This window comes from Dermacentor variabilis, chromosome 7, assembly GCF_050947875.1.
Source record: "Dermacentor variabilis isolate Ectoservices chromosome 7, ASM5094787v1, whole genome shotgun sequence".
Taxonomy (NCBI): domain Eukaryota; kingdom Metazoa; phylum Arthropoda; class Arachnida; order Ixodida; family Ixodidae; genus Dermacentor; species Dermacentor variabilis.
The window spans coordinates 58,076,565-58,089,606 of record NC_134574.1 but is presented as its reverse complement, the minus strand read 5'-3'; the positions used below and the strand labels follow the sequence as shown (position 1 = coordinate 58,089,606).

The window sequence follows — 13,042 nt, the reverse complement described above, 5'->3', positions numbered from 1 at the left end:
GAAACTACCACAGTCGGCAAAAAAGTTTGCGGCGCAAACAATCACTTTCGTCGCACGTTGCTCGGCTTCTGTGCAAAGTGCTTTCGAACATTAGTCATCCTTTTTTTCCGGTCGTTCGCCGTGCAAATCACTGCCCATGCATATATGCCCAAGAGAGCTCCAAGTAAAAAGCAAGGAGCAAAGGGAAAACCAATTTATAAATGCAGTTGGAATTACATGTTTACAGTGAAGCGTTCCATAAATATACATAAGGCTCGAGTGTTATAAGACGTGTTTGTACAATTTTAATCAATGTGGGCGCAAAGTTAATTTAGGTGCCATCTTGACAAAGAATGCAATGCACCTGCGAGTACAACCATCGTCATAGAGGTGGAAACAGGTAAGCTGGCTTTCTGCACAATTTTTGGGGGGCACCCAAGCACTCCTAAGAGGAACAGATGTGACCGTCCAAATGTATGCGCCGTCCCAAAGACGAGTATGAACCATTAAGCGAGAGTGCAGAGGTGCAGGCACGTTCACTAAGAAAGCTTCACTTTAAAGAATTATGCGGATCTCGCACACATCTGTGGGAGTCGGTGTAACAGTTCATTTCTTTTAAACAGCAACATTCTTCGTTGTTTTCTTTTCATATAGTTACAATCAGTGAGCAAGCCGCTTTAAATAGTGCTGACTCTACCCTTAATGTTAACGCTGGAGCTCGAAAAGGGGCAGACAGCGACTCTTGCGAACTAGCCCATCGTCACTGAAGTGTTTGAGAGAAGTCTATCTCTGTTCATGTTGACAAAGTATGTAGATTTTGTGCCTGCATTTATCTGTAGTGATGCCATGACATGGACAAAATACCGATTGGCCAGGTAGCACACAAGTGCATGTGCATGCAACAACGAATTGACGAGCCTTGTTGACTACTTCTGGAATATATCTTCCTGGCAAATTCACTATTTCAGACTCGTCATTGTTGGGACGATTAGGCACCGGCCACCGTGAACCCCCGACCCCACGCTCAAAAGCAGAAACTATAGTAGCTGCGCCATGCACTGTGGTTTTACTTAAGTGATAAACGGTACAGCTAAACTAAACACACAGAAAGTTCCTTTCACCGACAAAGCACAGCCAAAATAGCCAACCTATACATGCAAGAAGTTTCGTGCTGCATTATTTCAGCATATTCCATTCCTATGAGTTATGAACATTGCAAGGTTCAAAAACCTGAATAAGTGAACTGCGCAGTGGTTGGATACCCCAGTTGAAACAGTAGTTCACTCAATTGAAAGATTTCACTGCATCGCACAGTATAAGATCGAAATGCACTATGCTGCAAACGTTTAAGCGATGCCACCTTCTCGGGGGTTAAAGCGGACCTCGGCTTCATCTGCCCCTTTGCTTGGCACTTATTTCACAGTGTTGCTGTTGCGGCACCTCATGATCTGGCGTCCAATAGACAGTCGTAGCAATGCGGCAAAACAGGGAATCCACTGAGGCCCGAAACAAGGTGTCCCAGCTTCCTTGTCGAGCCACCGGTTGCTCCCAGCATAGATCTGTAATATGAAGAATTGCATTAGGCATTATATTTCAACATACCCAATAAACACCATCTAGAATATCCTGAAACAGCATGAACTGCATATGCCTGTGTTGGCACTCATTACATCTTGCATATTAGTGTTTTGGCAATTCACCTTTCTGCATTTTTCTAAATGAGGGCCTACCACGGAAATATCACTAACAATAATCAATTGTTATATAAAATTTTCTGCTTGCCTTAAAGCCAAGTGAAAAAGAAATTCGGCTGTGCAAGAAGCCTAGCTTAAAGCAGCATAGCCAGGCAAAACTTGGCATCCGAAATACAAGCGGAAAAATAAGCTAAAACAAAAATATGGTTGATCGCTCTTTCATGGGAATTGGAGCACGAAAGCGAAAAATGTCGTCAGAGAGGCTGCTGCGTGTTTATTGAGCATGAAGAATTTAGTTGCAAGTAGTCAACAGCGGCACCCTACCACTGCACAGGGATCCTCGACAATTGCGACAAGCGAATGTAGTGGAACGGCTCGTGACCGGGAAACATCCCCTAAAGAGACTGCATTGCATCCGCGGAAGCACTGTGCACATCCGCCATAAACCACAGGCTTTCGCAAGCTTTACAAGGGAAACCGAACGTGTTTTTAATAAATCAATTCGTGAACTCGCGGTCCGCTGCAGCGTACTGTTGGCAATCGGCGTCCTGCTACCGACTTGCTTCAGCGAAGGTACGAGCATTTCGGTCTGGCTCCGCAGTGTCTTGGGCAGCCAATTGGTTTGGGACGCGCTCAGCTTTAAGAATGCCAGTGCCAGAGTTCGCAGCATGCACCGAAAACATGCAAAGGCTTTCTGCTTCACAATGGTTTTTTCTCTCGCCGGACCAAAGCGAGATTCGCCCATTGACGTTGTTGCGTTTTTGCGCCGCTTAACACCACCGTTTTCTTAGTTGGTGCCATCAGAAGCGCAGCATCAGGCAGCGTATAAGCACTGCTGATGCATTTTAAAGCTGCACTCCGTAGGTGGCGAGACTCCACAGGATAATCCGACTCGAAATACAAACAATGCGTGGAAACTGCTTTAGAAACGAAAGTATTTTATGTCGGAGTAGACCATCACCTTTGTGTAACTAATGGGACGTCTGCGTGGACACATCAAATATGTTCTATGATGACGGGGATGGCTCTGCCATGTAGGAGCGGTGAAGCGAAGTACTGCACCAAGACAGTAACGAGCACCGATAGTGAGCGTTTCAGTAATCTCAGGGCAGCGGAGGATTCACACCGTGTAACCTGATGTAGGCAGCGTAGGCCTTTGGCTGAGGCGACTACACAGCTTCCGCACATGGTTCCTTTTTCCCGTCCCATTAGCCTGTGGCACCTTGTCGCCTGCGGAGCGCAGCTTCTACATGCATCATCAGTGTTTACATGCCGCCTACTGCTTCGCTCATGCAGGCGTCAATTTGGAAAACTGCTGCACTAAGTTGATCAGAAAGGCAACCACGTTGACGGGTAAATCTCACTTCAGTCCAGCTAGAGACACGCCAGCATAAAACAGAACGCTTTCTCGCGTTTGCGGCGCAAGCTGCGGACCCTGCCACTTGCATTCCTGAAGCTGAGTGCGTTGCAACTGGCTGCCCAAGACACCAGAGAGTCGGGCCAAAATGCTCATACCTTCGCCAAAGCAAACTCCGCAACAGGACTCCGCTCACTATAAGGACGCCCTTGCCAAGGAAGCCTGCAACGTGGTCGCCAACCTGCAAACCTTGCGCCCTTCACTGCAGTGGACCATGAGTTCAAGAGGCAAACAAGGAAGGGCTTCTGTGAAGACACAATTAACTTTTGTGCTGTACAGATCTCTATGAAAGAGGTAATAACAATCATTTTTTACACTAGAAGTGAACATTCCGCCATTACCACTTGTCCAGCATGACCCCCGAGATTAGGCAGTGCCCGCGATACGGTATATTATATTGAAGGACCTGTGCAAGGACTTGTGTCAACGCCGTCAACCCTCAGGTGCATGCGTCATCTGCTTTTGGGCTGCCTAGAGGCTGCTAATGCAAAAATTATACAATCTCCAGAGCTGTTGTTTTGTCAAGTGAGCAGACAGAAGAGATGACTGCAATACAACGCTTTCAACAATGTAAACGTACCGTTAAATTCCAGGCTGCATGGCCCAGTACACAAATTCAGGTTTTTATGCACCATACATTCCCTTGCCATTAGGGAAAACGGCAGACCGACTCCAAGGCATAATGAAATTTTCTATCCATCATCTCTCTCACTGTCGATCACAGTCTGCAGGCCCTCGGGCAGTTCGTTCAAGAGAGTGTCCTCCAGCTCCTGTGAGGTCCAGGGTTCTACAATGACAAGAATTTAATAGGGATAAGAATTGGACACAGAGAAAAGTAAACAACATATAGTTCACATTGACAATCAGAGTTGCTACACTGGCAGAAATTTTGAAAGAAATGAATGCAGCTTTGGCAAATTTAGGAAGCCTGGCAATGATAGCTCTCAAAGTAATAAATGCAGTGAAAGTGTACAGTCCTCAGCTTTATCCTGAAGCAATTCTTTGGACAGTTTTCAACATGCTCTTTATTTTTTGCTTCGCACTCATTGGTGTCACTGTGCTCAAGGCTTCCACCTTCACTGCCTATAAAAAAACCTCGCATTAGTTTGAGATCAGACTTCAGTAAAGCGAAAGGAAATTGCGATGTAGAACAGCTGTAGCAGACTACTAGAGCTCAAGTACTATGTCTGTAACTTTGCAATGCTGCTAGCTGTGAACAATGATATTTAGCTATTCTCAATAACTTTTTACAACCTGCAAAGTGTTGCTGATGTGTGGAAATTCCTTCTACAGTACTACTTTAACGAACGAAACAACAAATAAACAGGCTACTTTCTAACAAATCATTATAATGGCAGAGCTACACAACTCCAGTCTAGAAACGATGTGGGCGGATGCTAACTCTTAATGGTGCTCTGCAACACGAGACCCACCTGTAAAATCTATTGCACGTACGCATAGAAATATATCTGAAACAGAAACCATGGATGCGTGATCAATAACTGATGACTTTTACACATTACAAGCCACGCTTTAAGTGCAGAATAAATTCCAAAGCTACCTACCATGTAGCAGGGAATAAAATTATCCACGTGAGACCTGAAAGGAGCCCTGCAGAACTTCCCAGACAGCTTGTTTAGCAGCACCAATAGCACATTAATGGCACAGTGAATTTGTGCTCCTGATGTGACGGAAATAGCATCGAAGGGAGGCATTCTGATCATTGGTTAAAATGCCATATCCAATTTATGATCGCACAATATTACGAGTACCGTAAAAAAAACAGTTGCGCAAAAATATATCTGTTAAAAGAGCATGCTTAAGAAAACATTTCCTACAGAGCTCATCTGAAGCCATCTGCTCACCACTGCTGCATGGCAGTACATATTGATGCAAAGGAAAATACATTCAATTAGATTTCCTGCCAATTTCTAATTGATTAGTTGTGTTTTAACAACTGTATACACACAATCCCACAAAATATTCAAGCAATGCACCAACTAAGTTATAACAAATGTTAAGAGTCTCACTCGTCCGAAGGCTTCTTTTATCCACAGAGTGCCACAAATGAGTGGCACTCATTTTATCATATATTGGTCGAATGCTGCGCACTAGATGGGACCAGACACCACCCCCTACCCTAAGAAAAATTGGGGCTGCAGTTTGCAGAAATTATTTGGAAATCTGGCTCCCAGATTGTAGTGTGGAGTTATACGGCTGACAACCACCACCTATTTCAATGCCAAAATTATTGTGTATTTGGATGTTTTCTCACTTCAAATGAACACTTAGGCTTAGATAGCTCTAGTGTGGCATGTTCAGAGCTTCAACATAGTACCGACAATTACGAGGAAGAGTGGAAATCTCTGGTGGCCTCACTAGCTTAAATGTGGCTCAATAAAGAGACTTTGCCGCTGGCACCTCTGTGGTTTCCTATATTTACAGTGCCAGAAATAATGTGTCGTATGTGACCTCTATTCCCAGAAATGTCATGGTTAAAACAGATAGTTTCTGCGAGAATATCTATGTGCCAGATGGAAATACTGACAGAGAACATAAAAAATCAAAAGAACTTCTGATATTGCAGTCATCATCATCATCAACCTGGTTACACCCACTGCAGGGCAAAGGCCTCTCCCATACCTCAACAACCCCGGTCATGTACTAATTGTGGCCACGTCGTCCCTGCAAACTTCTTAACCTCATTCGCCCACCTAACTTTCTGCCGCCCCCTGCTACGCTTCCCTTCCCTTGGAATCCAGTCCGTAACCCCTAATGGCCATCGGTTATCTTCCCTTCTCAATAGATGTCCTGCCCATGCCCCCATTCCTTTTTTTTTATTTCAACTAAGATGTCATTAACTGGCGTTTGTTCCCTCACCCAATCTGCTCTTTTCTTATCCCTTAATTAACATTACACCCTTCATTCTTCTTCCCATAGCTCGTTGCGTCGTCCTCAATTTAAGTAGAACCCTTTTGGTAAGCCTCCAGGTTCCTGCCCCGTAGGTGAGTACTGGTAAGGCACAGCTATTATACACTTTGCTCTTGAGGGATAATGGCAGCCTGCTGTTCATGATCTGAGAATGCCTGCCAAACGCACCCCAGCCCATTCTTATTCTTCTGATTATTTCCGTCTCAACATCCGGATCCGCCGTCGCCACCTCTCTTAAGTAGATGTATTCCCTTACCACTTCCAGTGCCTCGCTACCTATCGTAAATTGTTGTTCTCTTCCGAGACTGTTAAACATTACTTTAGTTTTTTGCTGATTAATTTTTCGACCCTCTCTGCTGCTTTGCCTCTCCAGTTCAGTAAGTATGCATTGCAATTAGTTCCCTGAGTTACTAAGCAAGGCAATATCATCAGCGAATCGCAAGTTACTAAGGTATTCTCCATTAACTTTTATACCCAATTCTTCCCAATCCAGGTTTCTGAATACCTCGTGTAAACATGCTGTGGATAGCATTGGAGAGATCGTATCTCCCTGCCTGACGCCTTTTTATTGCGATTTTGTTGCTTTCTTTATGGAGCACTACGGTGGCTGCGGAGCCGCTATATATATCTTTCAGTATTTTTACACACGGCTCGTCTTCACCCAGATTCCGTAATGCCTCCATGGCTGCTGAGGTTTCGACTGAACCAAGCGCGTTTCCGTAATCAATGAAAGCTATATATAGGGGTTGGTTATATTCGGCACATTTCTCTATCACCTGATTGATAGTGTAAATACGGTCTATTGTTGAGCAGCGTTTACGGAATCCTGCCTGGTCCTTTGCTTGACAGAAGTCTAATGTGTTCCTGATTCTATTTGCGATTACATTAGTAAATAGTTTGTAGGCGACTGACAGTAAGCTGATAGGTCTATAATTTTTCAAGTCATTGGGATTTCTTAGGGATTAGGATTATGTTAGCGTTTTTCCAAGATTCCGGTACGCTCGAGGTCACGAGGCATTGCGTATACTGGGTGGCCAGTTTCTCTAGAACAATCTGCCCACCATCCTTCAACAAATCTGCTGCTACCTGATCCTCCCCAGCCGCCTTCCCGCTTTGCATAGCTCCCAACGCTTTCTTTACTTCTTCCGGCGTTACCTGTGGGATTTTTCATTCCTATGGGCTATTCTGTTTCCCATTATAGTCATGGGTGCCACGGGTACTGTATAAATCTCTATAGTACTCCTCAGCCACTTGAACTATCTCATCCATATTAGTAATGATATTGCCCGCTTTTGTCTCTTAACTCATACATCTGATTCTTGCCAATTCCTAGTTTCTTCTTCACTGCTTTTAGGCTTCCTCCGTTCCTGAGAGCATGTTCAATTCTATCCACATTATACTTCCTAATGTCAGCTGTCTTACGCTTGTTGATTAATTTCGAAAGTTCGGCCAGTAGAGTTAGAGGCTTTCATACATTGGCGTTTCTTGATCAGATCTTTCGTCTCCTGCGATAGCTTATTGGTATCCTGTCTAACGGAGTAACCACCGACTTCTATTGCACACTCCTTAATGATGCGCACAAGATAGTCGTTCATTGCTTCAACACTAAGGTCCTCTTCCTGAGTTAAAGCCGAATACCTGTTCTGTAGCTTGATCTGGAATTCCTCTATTTTCCCTCTTACCACTAACTCATTGATCGGCTTCTTATGTACAAGCTTCTTCCGTTCCCTCCTCAGGTCTAGGCTAATTTGAGTTCTTACTATCCTATGGTCACTGCAGGGCACCTTGCTGAGCACGTCCACTTCTTGTATGATTCCAGGGTTAACGCAGAGTCTGAAGTCTATTTCATTTCAAGCCTCGCGGAAGAAGGTATTCATTATTCACATATTATATTGTTCCGCAAACTCTACTAATACATCTCCCCTGCTATTCCTAGTGCCTATGCCATATTCCCCTACTCCCTTGTTTGCTGCCGGCTTCTTGCCTACCTTGGAAATAATTGGCAATAATGAAAGCTATACATAAAATTAGGCATAAAAATTGGAGAATAGTGATGGTTTCTTGAAGAAACAGTTTGGCTTGGAAATGTCAAGGCACAACTGGATAAAACTGCGCTTATCTGAGCGTTTGCCACAAAGGTGAGTGTGAACATTATAAAATTGTGAGCAAGTGTCTTGAATACAGCTACTGGTATGTAGTTGAGCATCGGTGAAAGTGACTCGATAAGTGAGCGAGTGCACACATAAAATATTGGTTGCCAAGAGCAAGTCTCTCACAACTGCGCCAGAGAAATCTTAACGAGCTGGTCCAGCAGGAACACTGCGGGGCTGTCAAAGAACGCTGCAGCAGTGCTGCATCGTGAAGGTGATGCACAAACAATGTTATTGCAAATCATTTCTGCAAAAATTCATGAACTAGAGGAAGCTTCAAGAAAGTGGAAAAATGTAATGCACCCAACAGTACCATGATGCTCCAGAGAAAACTTGTAGCTTTGTGCTGCTGTAGGATGGAGGATTTTTTTTTACTTTCAACAATGATTAAGACTGACAGTCACACACGAGGATGGCAACAAGAAAAAAATACTGGCCATGTCCATGAAGTATTATCTTACTCGAACGCTGCAAAGCTTTTGACCCACTGACACCAGATAGCCTGTCACTAGGTTCTGCAATGATAACACACCGACAAGTCTTTGTATATTACTTTCTTACATTACGAAGTAAACATGTCAATGCAGCAACTTGAATTATATGGCTTATTAACTTCTCTTATACTTTGAAGAAGTAACCCACTCCAGAGCAAACTTTCTCATTGCCTTGAACAGCATTCACAACAATCGTCCCCTGCCTTGTCCCATAATCACCCGCCGTGGTTGCTCAGTGGCTATGGTGTTGGGCTGCTAAGCACGAGGTCGCGGGATCGAATCCCGACCACGGCGGCCGCATTTCGATGGGGGCGAAAACACCCGAGCGCTTACATTTAGGCACATGTTAAAGAACCCCAGGTGTTTGAAATTTCCAGAGTCCTCCACTACGGCGTGCCTCGTAATCAGAAAGTTGTTTTGGCACGTAAAACCCCATAATTTATTTTTTTTTGTCCCATAATGGAACCAAGAGCCAATGATGCGATAACGTTACAAGCTCCACCACTTTTTCTTCCCTTTCTTCTGCATGGATTATTTCCAAATTTGCTCGGGTGAATTTCTGAGAAAACCCATGGTGTTCTACCAACTTTCGCACTGCGCACAAACTCATGGTAAGCAAAAGCTGCGCTGACTGCTAATTCGGTGTAGCACAAACTTTTGCTTGAATTTTCACCTGCTTTAGGCACATGCCTATGTACTATTTTCTAGACATGAGCATCACATGTACACATTTTTTCACAGTGTCTAAAACTGGAGCCCTTTATTAGCCATTTATTGACAGGAAAATGGGTTTATCGGTAAATAGGTACTCTTGACCCGAGTTGCCAGGCCACGGCATCCGGGAATGCCTGATGCAAGCACATTATCTAAGGTCATGTTGACGCATTCAACATGAGCTTCTTCTGTAGGGTTGATTCATGGGGTTCAGCATCTCAAAGCAACACTGCAGCTATCAGAGATGCCATAATGGATGACTTTGGATTAATTTCGCCACATGGGTTCTTTAATGTGCAGCTAGACCTCGATTCTGGGGCGAAGCAAAAGCGAGCAAGCGCGATTAGTACTAAAGCTTTTCACATAAAGAAAAAAGCAGATGACTGTGTCAGTGTCATATCCTTATCTCTTTACGCTGCAGAGTGTCAGTTTTTAAGCTCACATATCTGTTAACTGCGTGGCTTAAGTGATGTGTTCATTTTGTTTACGTTTGCAAATGTGTGGCCATTATGTATACAGGGTCTCTCACATCACTTGGGCCAAGAATTTAAAAAATGAAAGGCACGCCAGAAGCGAACTCAACTGAATGAATGCTATTGGTAATAGCCTATCGTAACTCACACAATTTTGTTTTCCCCCTAACTCATTAATTAATTAGGTTAATTACCCAACTATTTCATTATTGAATGAGGACCACAAGTATGACACGCCGATTTGTAGAACACCTTCAGAAACCACCGATCGAGTTGTTTCCTTTACGATACGTCTCATGTAGTCCTTTTTTCCGGGCTGCAACGAAAGTTCGCGAAATATGAAAAAAATCCACGTGACGGACCACTTACGCAGTGGTATCGTGCTGCTCTCAAGCGTGCGTTGGGTCAACAACGTCAGCTCCCTTCCGCTGACGGCGAAAATGCATGCCGCTGGCCGAGCGCTGCCGATGAGATTAAGAACTCCCTGCCGCTTCCTGGTGGCCAGTCGCGATGCAGTCGGTGTTATTCACCGAACGTAGGCTTAAGAGCAGCACAATACACTCCGTCAAGTGTTTTTTTTTCCTTTTGTCTTATTTCGAAGGTTTTCTTTGCAAGCCGTAAAAAAGGACTACATGAGACGTATCGTAAAGGAAACAACTCGATCGGTGGTTTCTGAAGGTGCTCTACAAATCTCCGTATTGTACTCGGGCTGAATAAAGGGAAAATCGGACATCCACTTGTTCGTAGCACTTGCTACAAAGGAAACCCAGACGGGTTCCTCGAAAGAGGAACCAGTTAATAAATTTAAAATACACGATATGTACGTCACTGACCCAACTTGTATAGCAACGGCATACAACGACTATTTTTCGTCCGTTTTTCTGCGCAGTGCCGATAACAATATAGATTTCAGCCACGCAACTATGTATGAACTTCCAGAGCTAATAATCACAGAAGAAGGTATTTTTTCAGCGTTGCTTAGCTTGGACATTAGGAAATCTTCAGGACCCGACGAAATCCCCAATGCATTTTTGTTTAGATACGCGGAGTGGTGTGCCAAGCATCTATATATTATTTTTAGCAAAAGTTTGGAGAAAGGAAAAGTTCCTTCTGACTGGAAAATAGGCAAAATTATACCAATACACAAGACTGGCGATAAGCTCACAGTAACTAACTATCGCCCGGTTTCGTTGTTGTGCACAGCTAGCAAGGTATTAGAACATTTTCTTTTCAAACATTTACAGGCGGATTCAGGCGTGGCCTTTCAACAGTGACACAGTTACTCCACATTACTAATCATTTGTTTGCGGTTCTTGATAACAGTGGTCAGGTCGACATAATCTTTCTAGACTTTGAAAAAGCCTTTCACCGCGTGTCGCATTCCAAAATGATATTAAAACTAAAGCATCTCTTTTGAAATGAGCGTATTGTGAGGTGGCTTGACTCTTACCTAACGCAACGCCAACAATATGTTCAAATAGGTGACTCTAAATAATCAATGCTTCCAGTCCTTTAAGGCGTACCTCAAGGGTCCGTTCTTGGACCATTACTTTTTCTTGTCTATCTGAATGATCTCTCACTTGAGACTGCTGTACAATGCCGATATTTCGCGGATGACTGCGTTGTTTATCATGCCATTCAAACTAAAGATGATCAATTACTCTTAAGTAATTCTCTAACATAAATTGCTAACTGGTGGCAGACCTGGAAAATGAGCCTAAATATCCCTAAGTGCTCCCAAATGACCGTAACTAAAGAGAAGAGTCCACTATCGCATGCATACAAAATTAATGACGTTGGCGTTACTCTTGTCGATACGTTTAAATACCTGGGGATTGAAATATCTCGCGATTTAAGATGGAGTGCGCATATTAAAAGGATAGTTTCGTCAGCCTCAAAAAGACTATGGTTACTGCGGCAACGTTTGAAGCACTGTACAAGCAAGACGAAACTAGTTGGTTATACTTCACTGGTGCGTCCTCTACTTGAATATGGCGATGTCGTTTGGGACCCGCCCACTAAGACTGATACAGATAAGCTGGAAAAAGTACAAAAAAGAGCACTCAGGTTTATTTTTAATGCCTACGGAAGACAAGTATCACTATCTGATCTCCGTTCAAGGTCTGGACTTCCAACACTGGAGGAACGCCGTAAGCGACACCGTCTGAAGATGCTTTACACGATAGTGAACGGCCAAACTAAAATGAATTTTGACAAATACTTACAGTTTAACACATGTAGAAGTACCCGCGGAAAGTACGAACTTACCCTTATTGTACCCCAGGCTAGAACTATCGCTTATCAATTTTCATTTTTTCCTAGAACGATAAGAGAATAGAACAGGCTTCCGCAAGAGGTAACGATTAAGCGTACTGTCGACTCTTTTTTTCGGCTATTTCTCAGTTGTGAGCGAAGCACGCAATTCCTTTCGTACTGAATTTTTATTCAACTCGTGTCATTAGTTTCAGAGATATTGTTCTGCGCAGTAACGTACAAGTATGATCTGTGTTGCACTGTGTGTGAGCTTGCTCTGTTCGAATTTTATTTTGGCATTTTGTTTCCTTGTACAGTATCCCTTTGTATTTTCTATGTACCACTCCTGCTTTGGCTGCCAAAAAAGCAGCTGGCAGCATTTTCGAATAAATAAATAAATAAAATAAAGAAAAAGCATCGCAGTTAAAGAAAATTTCGTCCTGGTTCGGGACTCGAAGGTGGGCCCCCCGCCTTTCCGGGGCAGTCGCTCTACCATCTGCGCTAACCAGGCGGCTAGTCGATTGCAAAGCGAAGTCGAATTTTTCAACAATTCGAAGCAAAGGGTAGAGTTTGATGTAATAGTTCTGCGGAAACCCACAAGGTGGAGAGGCGTAATAATTGAAGGGAAAATCAGACATCTATCCCTCGCTTTTTGTTTTTCTTGACTACTTTCTAATATTCAAAAACAAGATAGCAATAATAATTCACACCTAGCATTCATACTATTCCCAGAACATGGGGCATCATCATCATCATCATCAGCCTGGTTACGCCCACTGCAGGGCAAAGGCCTCTCCCATACTTCTCCAACTACCCCGGTCATGTACTAATTGTGGCCATGCCGTCCCTGCAAACTTCTTAATCTCATCCGCCCACCTAACTTTCTGCCGCCCCCTGCTACGCTTCCCTTCCCTTGGAATCCAGTCCGTAACCCTTA

The 13,042-nt window shown here is 43.7% G+C and overlaps 1 protein-coding gene across 2 annotated transcripts in view; it reads left to right on the top strand.

The window, feature by feature from the left end:
• The window catches only part of LOC142589058 (uncharacterized), a 110,997-nt gene that overhangs the window by 629 nt on the left and 97,326 nt on the right, over positions 1 to 13,042 (top strand). The window contains exon 1 of one of the 2 annotated variants that reach the window (XM_075700850.1): positions 6,051 to 6,095. The exons of the other annotated variant lie outside the window; for it this stretch is intronic. The gene's annotated coding sequence lies outside the window, so the exon portion shown is untranslated. Of the gene's footprint in view, positions 1 to 6,050; positions 6,096 to 13,042 lie in introns of those variants that run through there. 2 annotated transcript variants of the gene reach the window in all.